The sequence below is a fragment of the Eretmochelys imbricata genome, chromosome 8, assembly GCF_965152235.1.
Source record: "Eretmochelys imbricata isolate rEreImb1 chromosome 8, rEreImb1.hap1, whole genome shotgun sequence".
Lineage (NCBI taxonomy): Eukaryota > Metazoa > Chordata > Testudines > Cheloniidae > Eretmochelys > Eretmochelys imbricata.
Window position 1 is genome coordinate 51,071,798 of NC_135579.1, and position 15,202 is coordinate 51,086,999.

The window sequence follows — 15,202 nt, forward strand, 5'->3', positions numbered from 1 at the left end:
GGGGGAGCTCTGTGGCCATTGTTATCCAGGAGGGCAGACTGGATGACTGCAATGGTCCCTTCTGGCCTTGGATTCTATGAATATGACAAGTTATCGCTTCAACCCCAGCTCGACTGGGACTCAGGAGATCAGAGCAATACCCTTGACTCTAGTGGGCCACATGCTTGGTGTCTCTCTGCCCCATCTGTAAAGTGGGGATACTAATTCTTCCTTTCCTCCACCTTGTGTTTGTCTTGTCTATATAGAATGCAAGGCATTCAGGGCAGGGTTGGTCTCTCACTATGTGTGTAGACAGCACCTAGTACAATGGGACCCCTAGGTGCTATTGTAATACAATATGGTAAAATTCAGATGCTCCCTGCTTTGCACCTTGTATTGTCACCCTCTCCTGTGTACAAATGGTGCCTGGTAGCACTGGACACTCACTTCCTTTGCACAGGGATGAAGGACAACTCAAAGTGCTATGCACTAGAAACTTTGGCCCATCGGACCCCAGAACAGTGTCACATCACTCACACGAGCTGTTGGGCTTTGGACTTCACTCTGTGACACTCAAGTATTGTTTAAGTGCTAAAAGCTTGATCCCAAGTGGTCATCAGAGAAAGGGCCAGTGTCTCATCTCCACTCCTGTCCCTACCCCGAGAGGTCTGTTAAATGCACATGTTCTCCTTTACACTGAACTGGACAGCAGTTCTGTCTTACTCACTGGAAGACAAATCACACACTCTTGTGTCATGGCTGCTGCTACCTCTTTAAAAGTTTAAAGAACTCATTTAATCATCCTGGCAGGAAACCTGGCTACAGCAGAGAAAGTTTTATTGAGTGTGTAATCACAGGGTTTTCCACCCCTAGTTACCCAGCACGAACTCCTGTGCTCATAGCCCAGTCCTCCCTCTCACCCCCACTGCTCCAGTTTTTACTCTATTTGCTGTTACTTGTATGCTAAGGTCCCGGGGCGGGGCGGGGCGGGGGGCGGGGGGGGGGAAAGAGAGCTGTCTCCAGTCCCTAAGGAAATCAAATGGGAGTTGTTCTTTTAACTCAGCTGAAGAAAAAAGAGCTAGTGTTTATAAGCCTGCAGGCTTTGAGCAGAATAAATAAATCTTCTAGTAGACCCCTAATCAGATAGAGACACAAGAGCTGCAGTCCCCTAGGGAATACCAGGAAAAGTGTCCCTGTGAGTTTTTACATTAATTTCTCAACACAGATCTTGGCAGTTCTGGCCATTTTCCATAGTGGTTAGTGAAAAGCAAATTCCAATGATGCTGCTAACACATCAGCAATGGTCAGAGCTCTTGGAATGTAACTTTTCAGTAGTTCTGTTCAGACACACCCCAGGAGTTTGGATGCTTATCCAACGTTTATCCAGCCAGAGCTGGGGACAAATTTTCAAGAGCACCAAGTGACTTAAAGAAAAGGAGTACTTGTAGCACCTTAGAGACTAACCAATTTATTTGAGCATAAGCGTTCGTGATAAATTGGTTAGTCTCTAAGGTGCCACAAGTACTCCTTTTCTTTTTGCTAATACAGACTAACATGGCTGTTATTCTGGAACCAAGTGATTTAGTGTCTTATTGAAAGGCAGTGGGACTTAAGCTCCTAAATCACTTATGTGCTTTGGAAACTTTGACACCTGGTCTGCAAAAAAATAGGCTGGAAATATTGCAAAATACAGTCCATCTCGCTATTGTCATTTCCAGGTCTAGCCTGTGTCCAAGACAGCAAGTGCAAAAAGGACAAAAGAGAAAAATGTATTATTGGGGTTTTGTGACTTCAGATGTGTTTGTATAACCTCGGACTGACAGTTCAGGTCAAATTTTATTTCCTCTGCACTGGTTCACCTGGATTTTGAGACAGTTATTGAAAGAGTCCACTTGCAACTAGCTATTTGGATACTTAACTTGAGGCACATTGAAGGGGGTCCAGTTTTGAAGGGCGGGTTCTCAATTGCTTGGGCAGTACCAGTGAGTGATCATTACTCCCTTAAAAATTGAGACCAATTACTATTTTTCCTGCTTTGAGGAAGCATAGTCTAGTGGTGAAAGCACAGAACTAGGGGCCAGGGCTCCTAGGTTGAACTTCTGTCCCCACTGAAGTAGCTGTGCCTCTGGTTCCCCAATTTTTTATTTTCTTTTTAAAAGAAGCAAAATCCTCTTTGACCACCCCATAGTTAAACATTTTCCTGAAAGTCACTGAGAGGCTCAATTCATTGTTTGCAAACATTATACTCCTCAGATGGAGGGCCCTCCAGAAGCGTTATTGTTCACCATTAAAATCTCCCTCTCTGGTACTTTTTCGGCCCCCATCACTGCAGTATCTCAGAACTTCACAGTCTGTATGCACCCAACATCCCTGTGAGGGAGGTGAGTGCTATTATCCCCTGTGTACAGAAAAGGAATCAACACAGAGGCTAAGTGACTTGCCCAGAGTCACACAAGAGGTCTGTAGCAAAGGAGGGGACTGGCAGCTGTCTCCCCCAAGTTGTAAGCTGGCTCCTTAAGCACAACTAGATCATCTTTCCTCTCCAGACACAGTAAATGAGGCGGTTGCTTGGACTGTCTGCTTGGCAACCAGAACATTGGGGCTGTCCATTAAGTGTCAGTCGCTCTCTGGTTTGGTCACAAATTCTATGGCCTGTGTTAGGCAGGGAGTCAGACTAAATGATCCTAGAGGTCCCATCTGGCCTTAAAAATCTATGAATGAAAAATTACAAGGAGCTCCAGCCACCTGGAAAAATTCACAGCCCCAAACCATGAGCCTTCGTGGAGGCTTCCAGCTATTGGAGTGTGTTGGTTTCAGGAGCTGGAAAATTTAGGCCTTGTCTGCACTGGGGATCTGCCTCAATTTCAGGTATCCGTGACTAGTGTTGCCACATCAGATAATAAATCAAGTAAGCGACGAGTGGCACAAGTGCATTTTACCTAAGGTAGTTTCCACCAATCCAAATCATAGCTTTGCTGGTCTGTTCTTGGGGGTTGTATTAGGATAGCCACACTAGCATGTGGATGGAAGGACAGTCCCATTGTCCGTCCCACACTTCTATGATTTTATACCTGGGTGTAAGACTGGAAGGGACCTTGAGAGGTCATCTAGCCTTGAGTGCAGGGAGCCAGACAAGACTAAGTAATAACTAGACCATTCCTGACAGGTGTTTGTCTAAATTGCTCTTATTGCCAATGATGGAGATTCCATAACCTCCCTAGGCAATTTATTCTAGTGCTTAACCACCCTGACAGTTAGGAAGTTTTTCCTAATGTCCACCCTAAGCTATCCTTGCTGCAGTTTAAACCCATTGCTTCTTCTCCTATCCTCAGTGGCTAAGGAGAACAATTATTCACCCTCCTCCTTGTAACAACCTTTTACAAACTTGAAAACTGTTATATCCCTCCTCAGCCTTCAGTATGATGGGAAGGAGGCCACAGGCCTTTCTTCAAGAAGTCTGTACCAGCATTACTAACCTAATCCAATCTTAGCAAAGGAGATGTGAAACCCAGCTTTGTGTGATGCTAGAGAGCTTGGTTAATTGTTCTAGTGACAATGGACTCAATTTTACTCTCACCTCAGCATCACGCTGGTCTAACTACATTGTGGAAGGCAAGCCAGAAGAAAATCAGAACCACATTATGCTGAACTGCCTCACAGCATCTAATATTGTGAATTCTAGGGAGGAGCAAATCATGAGTCAGGCCTCAAAAAAGAAGTCATGAGATTTTTTAAAAGATATACTTTGGGTTCCTTTTCTTTTCCTTCTGGTTTGTGAGACTTTAGCGTACACTTGTGCCATACCTCCAAGCTTTTATATGCAATCATTGTAAATGAAAGCTGAATTTTTCTCTTAATCACATGCCTCCAGGAGCTGGGGATTTATGATAAATAAATATCACAAGGCTCTCAAAATTGAAAGAATTGACAGACAGATATCTAGGTTCTGGGCAGTGAAGGGTAAAGTATACCACCACACAAAGCTCAAGGGACCATCTTTAGACACTGTTTGAAATTACATTACATGTGATGCATGTGCAAATGATGTCTTTATTTTCTGCAGACTACTCCTTTAACAGAGAAAGAACAGGTTAAAGCATATTTAGCTACGTTAGATGTGTTCAAGTTGGCCGGGCCTGATGAAATTCATCCTAGGATTCTTAAGGAACTAGCTGAAGCAATCTCAGAACCATTAGCAATTATCTTCAAGAATCCATGCAGGATGGAAGAGGTCCCAGAGGACTGGAGAAAGGAAAACATAATACCTATCTTTAAAAAGATGAACAAAGAGGATCTATGGAAATATAGTCCAGTCAGCCTAACTTCGATACCTGGAAAGATACTGGAACAAATGATTAAACAATCAGTTTGTAACAGCTAGAGGATAATGGGGTTATAAGGAATAGCCAGCATGAATTTGTCAAGAACAAATAATGCCAAACAAACCTAATTTCCTTCTTTGACAGGGTTACTGGCCTAGTGGATGTGGGAGAGCAGCAGAAGTAATGTATCTTGATTTTAGAAAGGCTTTTGACGTAGTTCCACATGACATTCTCATAAGCAAACTGAGGATGTGTGACCTAGATGAAGTTATGAGGAGGCGGGTGCCCAAATGGTTGAAAAACCATACTCAAAGAGTAGCTATCAATGGTTCGCTGTCAAACTGGAGGGCGTATCTAGTGGGATCCCGCAGGGGTCAGTCTTGGGTCTGGTACTACTCAATATTTTCACGAATGACTTGGATAACGAAGTAGAGAGTATGCTTATAAAGTGTGCAGATGAAAAGGCTGGGAGCGGTTGCAGGCACTTGGAGACGAGGATTAGAATTCAGATTGACTTACAAAATTAGAGAATTGGTCTGAAATCCACAAAATGAAATTCTATAAAGACACCTGCTAAGTACTATACAGAGAAAGGAAAAAAATTAAATGCACAACTACAAAAAGGGGAATAACTGTCTAGGTGTTAGTACTGCTGAAAAGGATCTGGGGGTGATGGTGGATCACAAACTGAATACGAGTCAACAATGTGATGCCGTTTCAAAAAAATATTCTGGTGTACATTAACAGGCGTGTGGTCTGTAACACATGGGAGGTAGTTGTCCCGCTCTACATGGCACGGATGAGGCCTCAGCTGGAGTCCTGTGTCCAATTCTGGGCACCATGCTTTAGGAAAGGGGGAGGGATAGCTCAGGGGTTTGAGCATCGGCCTGCTAAGCTCAGGGTTGTAAGTTCAATTCTTGAGGAGGCCATTTAGGGATCTGGGGTAAAAATTGGGGATTGGTCCTGCTTTGAGCAGGGGGTTGGACTAGATGACCTCCTGAGGTCCCTTCCAACCCTGATATTCTGTGATTCTATGAAAGATGTGGACAAATGGGGGACAGTCCAGAGGTGAACAAAAATGGTTCAAGGTTTAGAAAAGCTGATCTATGAGGAAAAGGAACTGCCTTGCTGCCCTGCCCAAAATACAATCCTGTGCATGTTTATTTTTGAGAAAAGATGACTGAGGTGGGAACTAATAAACATAAAATATGTTAAGGGCTGTTATAAAGAGGATGGTGATCAATTGTTCTCGATGTTCAAGGATAAGTAATGGGTTTAATCTGCAGCAATGGAGATTTAGCTTAGATATCAGGAAAAAAAAAAACTTTCCACCTATACAGGTAGTTAAGCTCTGGAATAGGCTTCCAATGGAGGTTGTGGAATCTCCCCCCGCCCCATCATTGGAGGTTTTTAAGAACAGGTTAGACAAACACCTGTCAGGGAGGGTCTAGGTATACTCAGTCCTGCCTTAGCACAGGGGTCCCTTCCAGCCCTACATTTCCATAAAAGGTCTAAGCGTTCTGCCTGTATGCAAAGACACCAGCCATTTTGCCCTCAGAGTAGCTGCAGTCTGATAGAGGAGATTTACTTTTGTTCTTTCTTGTTGCTTTCCTTAATCTAAAATGCAGCTGAAAAGCACATACAGCCCTCACAGACCATAAGAAGGGTCAACCCAAGGCCTGGACCAGGGGTGCTGAAACAATTTTTATAATGGGGTGCTGATGACAGCAACCATGGAAACCATCCCTTTGGTATTACTATTACTTCAATTCAGGGGATGCGGCAGCAGCCCCGGCACCGCTAGTTCCAGCACCACTGGCCTGGACACAGAGAGAAGTACACTGAGGATCCCAAAACCTTCACATCTGATTGTTCTTTGGTGGTTTCTTGTGGAACCTTTAATGGTCTACACATTTCCCACTGGACAAGTGTCTAAATTTTAGGAAGCCCGGCAGCCCCGTTAGCACCCAGAGAGACAGAACTGAACAGGCTTTGGAAACTAAACTCTGGGCATAACAACAACTCTGGGAATAACAACACAAGCGCAGCGATTTCTTTTCATCCCGCCTATGTTCAAAAAGCAGGGAAAGAGTTAAAAAGACCAGTCTTCTGCAGCAAAAGGGGAGCTGCTGCCAGGGAAATGGAAAGCACAAGCCTGTAGCTTTTAGAGCTATCCAGCATTATTACACCACAGGAAATGAAGATGTCACTTAGTGCAAGAGTTTGTCAGGAAGCACAGACAGTTCAAGCCTGTGATGAGGCAAACCCAGCATCTGGCTCCCTCCAGGGAGTGGAATTTGGAAGATGTTAAGCAGCTTTTCCTCTGCCTGCTCTCATCTCATCAGCATCTACTTCTCATCTTTACCAACAGATGTTGCTGTGGCCCCAGTCTCACTAGGGAACATTGGACCCAATCCGTCCCTACTGCAACTCCACTGAGTTTTAAAAAAAATAAAAAACCGGGGAGGGGGGGTTTAGTTTGGAGAAGAGAAGGCCAAGTATATAAAAGGTACAGGAGGAGGATAAAAAAAAAAAGTTGTTCTTGTTAACATCTGAGGGCAGGACAAGCAGCGATGGGCTTCAATTGCAGCAAAGGCAGTTTAGGTTGGACATTAGGAAAAACTCCCTGTCAGGGTAGCTAAACACTGGAACAAATTGCCTAGTGAGGTTGTGGAATCTCTAGGATAGGAATTTTTAAGAGCAGGTGAGACAAACACCTGTCAGGGATGGTCTAGTTATTACTTAGCCCTGCCTTGAGAGCAGGGGACGGAACTAGATGACCTCCCGAGGTCCCCTCCAGTCCTACACTTCTAGGATTCTATGAACTAGCCCATTTTTGCCATGTCGCAGATCAGTTGCTTTGCGAGCTGGCAGTACGTTCCAACACCAACAGGGAAGGGATGCTGCGTCCTGGGGGGTTGATTGCTGGAGGAGGTACAGAGATGCTGCTGTTTTAAGACCTTTGTGCTCTTGTGGGGCACCAGAACACACTTTGTACAGGAATGAACAGGAGAAAGTATCATGTAGGGTAGGGAAAGCCAGCTATTGGTATTACCCTTATGAATTTCCTTAAGAAGTGCAACTCTTGCCATGCAAAATCCCAGGTTTTCCCTCCGGTAACACAGCAGATTTATTCCAATAGCCCTATACCCATGGTGGTAACTAGGTTTCTTCTCACCAGTTGGCTTAGATTTCACTCAGGAATAGTGAGCCAGAAATAAGTGTTTTACAAACTTAAGTTAGTAATTGCCTCTGTATCTGCTCTTCCCCTGTCACAGAGTGACCAGCCCCTTTAAGAGGGAGCAGGGTCCAGTGGACTTATTATGAGTGACGTGCGATCTCCCAGTTGGGGTTGAAAAAAGGCATGTGGATCATATAAAGGGAGAGAGAGAGACAGACAGACAGACAGTCAGGGCAGGTGAGAGCTTCCTGAGTAGGAAAGGAGAGACCCATGGAGAAAGAGGAGCAGAGGAGAGCTGGTACAACAAACCACTGGGAAGAGCAAAAGGTTGAAGGTGAGGAATGGCCAGAACTGGGAAACACCTGCCAAGTTAAAGGAGAACTTGGGCAGAGGCCCCTAGGAAGATGTGGAAGAGCCAGCCTAGTTAGGAGAAGCAGAGCCCAAAACAACAGGGGTGATATTGGAGGGTAGATCCCAGGACCTGGGGAAGGACTGACAGGCAGAGAGGCTTGCGTGAGTGGCAAGCTATGTGAAAGCCGCCTTGCAACAGGCCAGAATGGAGGGCTGCAGGAAACCAAGCCCAGATCGGGGTTGACCCTGGAGGGATATGCCCGGAGCAGGGGCAGAACTCACAGGCAGCAAGCTCGAGCTGAGTGGAACACTGCAGGGAGCTCTGTCATGGAAGACCTGATCCGGGGCGACTGGAGAAGTGTTGTGGGAGAGACGTGAATCTGGGAAATCTCAGGCAGATGTCCCGAATCAAGGGCAAACAGAGTCTGGATCATCCAGAGATGGACTTTCGGGAGGTTGAGCTGGAACGATGTCCCATGAGGGAGCGTGGAAAAGTGCTGCGATTGTACCTGTTACTCGGGGGGTTGGAAAAATGAGCTTCAGGAAGGGAGTTCTGTGGACAGTTGAACATGCACAACATTAAGCTGTGCCTAAAAGATGAGAGCTCGAATGGACACAGAGAATGGTCTCTTCATACCCAGACCAAGTAGGAACTGAGGCAGGTGCATCTGGTATGCCATGCACGGCCTAGGGCTTGAGGGCACCTAGGAGGGTCTCGCCTTATCACCCTCCCAGTGAAATGCAGCCCCCTCTGGGTTTCTACGGGACAGCTGTTGAACAGGAAGTAGAACACAATGCTGAATCTAGTCATGACTTTGGGTGGAAGGGCATTTAGGCTGGCAAATTATTTCCTGCATTACTACTGATTTGGCCAGGACTCTAGAGCGAATGCCCCTACTCTGGAGAAAAGCTCCCTGAGATCTTTCGTGACCTCAGTGGACTAGAACTGGTAAAGACAACAGGACCAACAGGGCAAACATTTTCTACCCTTTCTTCCATTGAAGTTCACAATTTGTACTAAGTTTTATGTTAGAATGTTTTACTCAGTTCTAGCCAGGACCTCGGTTTCACATCTCAGAGGAGGGAGTTGAATAATTGGACATGCTTTTTTGACATTGCCACCCCTCATGCAAAGTTTTAAGGTTTGACACACTCCCCCTTCCTCTCCAGTTTCTGCTGTAGTCTCACCCCCAAAAGTTACATTTCCCAAAGCACAGGACTCCCTAACACTGTGCTGGGATGTTGGCTCGGTACCCACTGGTTTGCCAATTTTGAATCTCTCCGATGGGAGAAAAGGAATGCAAGAGATCACCATTCAGCAAAGAAGGCTCTCAGGGGTGGCAGATCAGTCCCAGAGAAGCACAGAATTTTCTCCAAGCAGTCACTGATTAACCAGTGAATCCCCTTACACAGGGATTTGACACTTTTTGCCTTCCACCATGTTCAGTCAACCACGTCTTCTTTTCACAGCTAGTTCTGGACCTTAATTTAACTACCTCTCACAGAGCAGAAGCTGAAAGGTTACAGAGTCGTTATGTGGCACTATAGAGCGAGACCTGCAGTGCCAGCTGAGTCTCCATAGAAGCCAGATGATGGACATTGTGGTGCCCGCATATTACCACACTGTCACACTCATAGTAGAGCAGCTGGCCTACTAAAGCATCAGGAGGAGCTTGCTACGCCGTAACTCTGTGGCAGTGATGTGACAGGACTCATTGACAATATTGCCCCCTTTTTCATCTCTTTGTCTGTTAATTTTAAGCCTTTTGAGGCAGCGATTTACAGCACCCAGCAAAATGTGGCCTTCGACCTCACTGGGAGCCTCTGGGTGCCACAATAATAGACAAGTATTTACTACCACCCCATGGTCGAAAAGGGAGCTGTCGCACAAACATGAAAGATGTGTCTCATCTCTCTAACTGGTGAGATATTCATTCCTGTGTGGAAGGGAGCTGTCATTATCCCCGTTTTACAGAAGGGGAAATTGAGGCACAGAGCAGGTTAAGTGACTTGCTCAATGATATGGGAGGACAGACCTCTGGCAAAAGCGTAGACAGGAGTGCCTGACCAACCTGCAGTATGCTGGTCAGCATTTATGCACCTCCAGTTCCCAAACTACATAGTCCTCACTGATCTTTCCTCATGTGAAAGCCACTTCCCCTCCCAGACCCTCTGATTTGTCATTGCCCTTCTCCGGACCTTTTATATCTCTGCTCTGTTCTGTTTAGTGAGAGTGGTGGAAGGAAGTTTGGTTGTGGCAGATATGGTGTTGGCTCCAAACTACTGCAATTAAAATCAGATCATTTTAGGACACAAATCATCAACCCTACCTCCACCTGCCTCTCACAAACCAATCCCCATCACTGTTTGGGAGTAATTAAGATAGGATTTCAAAGACAGTTAAGGAGGACTGGAATGTGGAATCAACCTTCAGTCACATGGGGCTGAAGAAGTAAAGAGGAGAGGAGGAATGAGAGTGTCAGTGAAAAATGCTTCCCAAAGCGCCTCATTACCAATGGACATTTATTCATATTTAAACTCTGCTCTATAGTGTGTCACCCTGGCCATGCCTGACCAGTGAGTCTTCAGGTGTTTTCACTTCAGTTACAGTTTAGTTTCTTGTTTAATCCTCTGACAGCTGCCAAAGTACCACATCTCCCTGGGAGGAAAATGCATCACCTGAACGGCTGAAGGGACAGGCTCGTCCTGACATTTGATTCCCCCCCCACATCACCTTCAGTGGATTTAAACTGGTTTTCAAAAGAGCCTAAGAGGTTTAGGCACCAGCATCACCCCGGAAGTGACAGGGAGCTGGACAGTGTTGAGATATTTGAGCCTACAAATTCACTCTAGTTGTGAGCTAACTGTAAGAAGGGAGGGAAAATTCATAAAAGGTCACAAGGACCTAAAAACAAGTGGTCATGGGAAAAGGTGAAGAAAAGAAAAGACAGACAAGTTGGATGAAAACTAACAAAAAGGCCTCAAGGCTGGTGTTATGATCATGCCTGGTAAACAAGAGAAGTGTGGAACCAGAAATCAAAAACCAAAATAGGGGTGTTGAAAATTAGGCCTAGCTAGTGTACAAAACAACAAGGGGATGGACTATTGCACCCAGCACTCCCTTTTGGGGTCCTCAGAAAGACCTTTGGGAGGGAGAGGGGGGAGGCCAAAGGCTGGCTGCTGTGACAGTGACTGAAAGAAGGGGAAGGAGCGAACTTCACCACCATGGCTGCCATCCCCTCCATCTCCGGTGACACTGGACCTTCTTCATCCTAACCCTGAGAGACGTCCTGACCAGACTGGGCCAGAGATCGCGACCTAGCAGACATCACCACCTCCACCAACTTCATCTGAATCCCAACCACCACCTGGGATGAGACTCTCCTCCACAAACTTTACCATTCCCACCTTATTTCTCCTCTCTCCTAGCTGTCTCCTTTTGTCTAATAAGAGTCTGGCTTAGTCAGGGAAGATGTCAGATGTCACAACACTGCTGTAATCCTGTGACCAGAAAGAGGCAGGTAAATGCGAGACCCCGAACAGCCTGATGCTGGTACAAGTTTCCCAGGTCTCAGAGTGACCAGTAAGCCTGAGTCCTGGGTCTGCATTTTTCCAGCAGTGAGGTTGCAAGTGAGAATTGGCCACGTTTTCTGGTCTTCTGGTCTTTTCTCTCCCTTCTCGCTTTGCCTTCTAGGAGCGGCAACTGAACTGTAAGAACTGCAGCAAAGCCAGCTCTAGCTCACCTCACCTGCCTTCTCTCTTCCCCCGGGAGCTTGGTGATCCCCGCCTGCGGCGCTGCCAAACAAGGCGAGAGGCTTCTTTCTCAAATCTCTCTCCCAGCTAAAGGGAAAGGGAGCAAGGAATGATGTTAAAAGCCTCACTTAATATTTTGCATCTCAAATGCTTTCACTCAGGGGCGGCCAACCTGTGGCTCTGGAGCCACCTGCAGCTCTTCAGAAGTTAACACGCGGCTCCTTGTCTAGGCACCGACTCCGGGGCTGAAGCTACAGGCGCCAACTTTCCAATGGGCCGGGGGTGCTCACTGCTCAACCCCTGGCTCTGCTACAGGCCCTGCCCCCCACTCTGCCCCTTCCAGCCCCTCCCCTGAGCCTGCCGTGCCCTCCCCGCTCGAGCCTTCGGTACACCAGGAAACAGCTGATCAGGAAGTGCAGGGAGGGAGGGGGAGGCGCTGGGAGCCGGGGGAGCTGATGGGGGGCTGCTGACGTATTACTGTGGCTCTGTGGCAATGTACATTGGTAAATTCTGGCTCCTTCTCAGGCTCAGACTGGCCACCCCTGCTTTAACTGTTTTCCCCCGTTCTGTAGATTTAATACAAGGATTTTGATAATGGGGCATTTGCCACGGCACTAAGCATGCCGAGGTCTCTATACACCAAACCCCCTATCTTGTTTAAAGCTGTTTTCTGTTAGACTGTGACTGGATAATGTTAACACCTTGGACTCTTTGGGCCCTTATTCCGGCTCACTTAACAGAACAATCACTAACTGCCTTAGAAGAGCCCTTTGAGCATTGTATCAGCTGCTCTGGAGCATGAAGTGGTCTATCCACAGAACAGGTACGAGCCACAGATGAGTCCCAAACCTGGCCTAGTAGAACCTCCTCTAGCGATACCAGGGCCGCTCAGAGTCCAAAGGCTGTTTGATTTTCAAGCTGTCTGCTAAGGATGCCAACAAACGTTCCAATCAATATAATTTATCATGATAGTTTTTGGTGAACTGAGTTCACCCTCTTTTCCCATAGGCCTAACCAATGTTTGCATAGTAACAACTTTCAGTCACCATTATTCTGGGGCTGTATTTGACCCAGGCAGAATGACCTGGCAATGAAAGAATCCATACCGCAATACCAGTCCCCGGACTCATCCGGTCATCCCCATCCTAGCCTATTAATCTCACTGGCATGTAGCAGCAGTGAGGGGGCAGGGAACCAGCAAAGAAGAGATTAAGTGATTTGAAGCCTGGAGTAACTCTACAGTCAATGCGTCAAACACCCAGCCCTCTAGATACATTTATCTGGGCTGCATGGAATAATCACCATGCTGCAGAACCTAAGCTTTCATTGGAAAGAGTAAGATGCCAGCCCTCATGGTTACAGAGAAAACGTTCCAAATATGATGTATATATGACTGGTGCAGCCTTTTCTGGTGTCTGTAGAGCCGTTGTCCCAAGCTGTCTGAGAACCATTAGAGTCTCTACCCCCCCTAATAGTCAGCTTGGGATGTTAACTCTGAAGTCCAGTGAAGACATGAATGTCAACATGATATCACAGCTGATCAGGTTAGTGCATGAGAAGGGAGAAGCTGCAAAACCAGAAACAGATCTAGGCATTTTGCCAGCCAGGGCAGAAAATATTTTCAGTCTCCCACCCACAAAGAGACCAAGCAGAAAAGGGAGGAGGGGCTGGAAGTTGGCACCCAGGACATCTGCCCTGCTCGCGGGTTCCTAGAACCGGCCTTAAGTGAAACCTAGAAGGAGATGGGAAGGAGATACAAAAGGACAAGAGGCACAAATACAGAGAAAGAAGGAAGAAGAGAAACAGGCAGAGACAGGTGTTGTCCTAAAATGGAGCTGATTTTCAACAGCTGGTTCAAGTTTTCCAATTGAAAAAAAAAAGGGGGGGGGGTGTCACCAAAAACAAGACTGTTTGCAGGCAAGTGTTTTGTGAAAAACTTTTGTAACAGGAAATTCTCAAGCAAAACTATAATTTTCATTTAGCTTCCTTATGAATTTAGGTTCTCTTCTCATTTTGGTTTTTGAAAGCCAAAGAATTGTCAAGATTTTGGATATACATCTTCTCCTGTCTCTTTCTACAACCAAATGTAGTAGCATGAATGTTGAGGGTGGTTTCCCCCCGACTCTTTCCTGGTTTTCATTTTTCTACTCTCTCTTTCCAAAATGTCTCTACTTCTCAAAAAGTTACAGAGCCACAAAAGGAAAAAGACACTGCGCTCCAGCTTTCTTAACATTTCAGAAGTAGAAAACCTCACAAAACTAGACATTCATTCTATGCACTAAGTGTCAAAAACACAGGGAAAGGGGGAAATGAGGGAGAGGGAAAGTTTAAAATGTCATTTTGAATTGTAAAGTTTTTCTAAAAATAGCTCAATTTTTTTTTAACCACTGCCAATTGTTCCCTTCCAAACCCTGCAAAAGGAAACACTGAGAAAAATGTCAGTGGTCTCTATTTTTTGGACCAGCTCTACTATTTTCCCTCTGAACAATGCTGACTGGAACAATAAGAGACTGAACAAATAGTGGTCATCTCTTAAAGGTTAGTTAGTATGTAAAGCCACGTTCTACTCTTGATCTCTGGGCAGAGCTGCCATAGATATCAGTACGGGCTCGGATGGGGGATGAGGAGAACGTGTGGTCCTAAAATTATGCCTAAAATTATGCCAAAACGAGACTCAAACACAGTGTTAGAGCAGAGACCTTAATTACACAAGAAATGGGAAATTCAGTGAGACATCTCAAAGGAACTTGCTGCCTTTGTAATATTTTGCTTTACTGTTAAACATGGACATTTCCAATAGAGATCTAGTTGAATTATGCCATAACAATGATTGGCCTGTTTAAATTCTAAGCCATGATATTACAGTAGCATTTATCTCTACCAGCTTTTTTTTTTTTAAAGGGCCTATTTCAGAGGCCCACTGAAGACACAGAAAGATTCTCATTTATTTCAAATAGGCGTTGGTTGTAGGGCCTGACCCAAAAGAGAACACCTGAGGGATCACTCATTGAAATAGATGCAGTTAGGCCAGATCCTCAGCTGGTATAAATCAGGGTAGCTCCATTGACTTCAACGCCCACTTCCCTCTGCTGGGGACCTGGCCCATTTGTGTTTATAACCATATGGACCATTAAAAAAAAAAAAGTGACTTTTTTTCCCTTCAATAAATGCACAGTGCTGGGGCCTTTATTTTAACGGATGCTCAAATTATTCTCTATTCAAGTATTGCACTCTGGACCAAGTCCTGCCTGGCATGGGGTGGGTACGAAGGATTTCTCATGCATGCACAGGGCATGGGACAGGATTGCAGCCTAGTGCTGCGGAGAGTCCTTGGCGGGGAAGAGCTTCTGCAGCAGCCTGCCAGGCTCCCAGCTGGTTAGCTTGTAGGCTGCAGCCTGTCACACATTTTACCCAGAGGTGCCCCCTGCTCCTTTACAGAAGGGCTAGGAGCTGCATCTGCCACAACCAGCCCTGATGACTGTATTAGCTATGCTGCTACATGTCCCCCCCTGCTATCATGGAAGGGCACGATGGTGCCCTTGGAATGCAGCACACCTTCCAGAGGGCATGACCTCAGATATTGAGCTGGGAAGGAAGCAAAAGGCTACCATGCTGG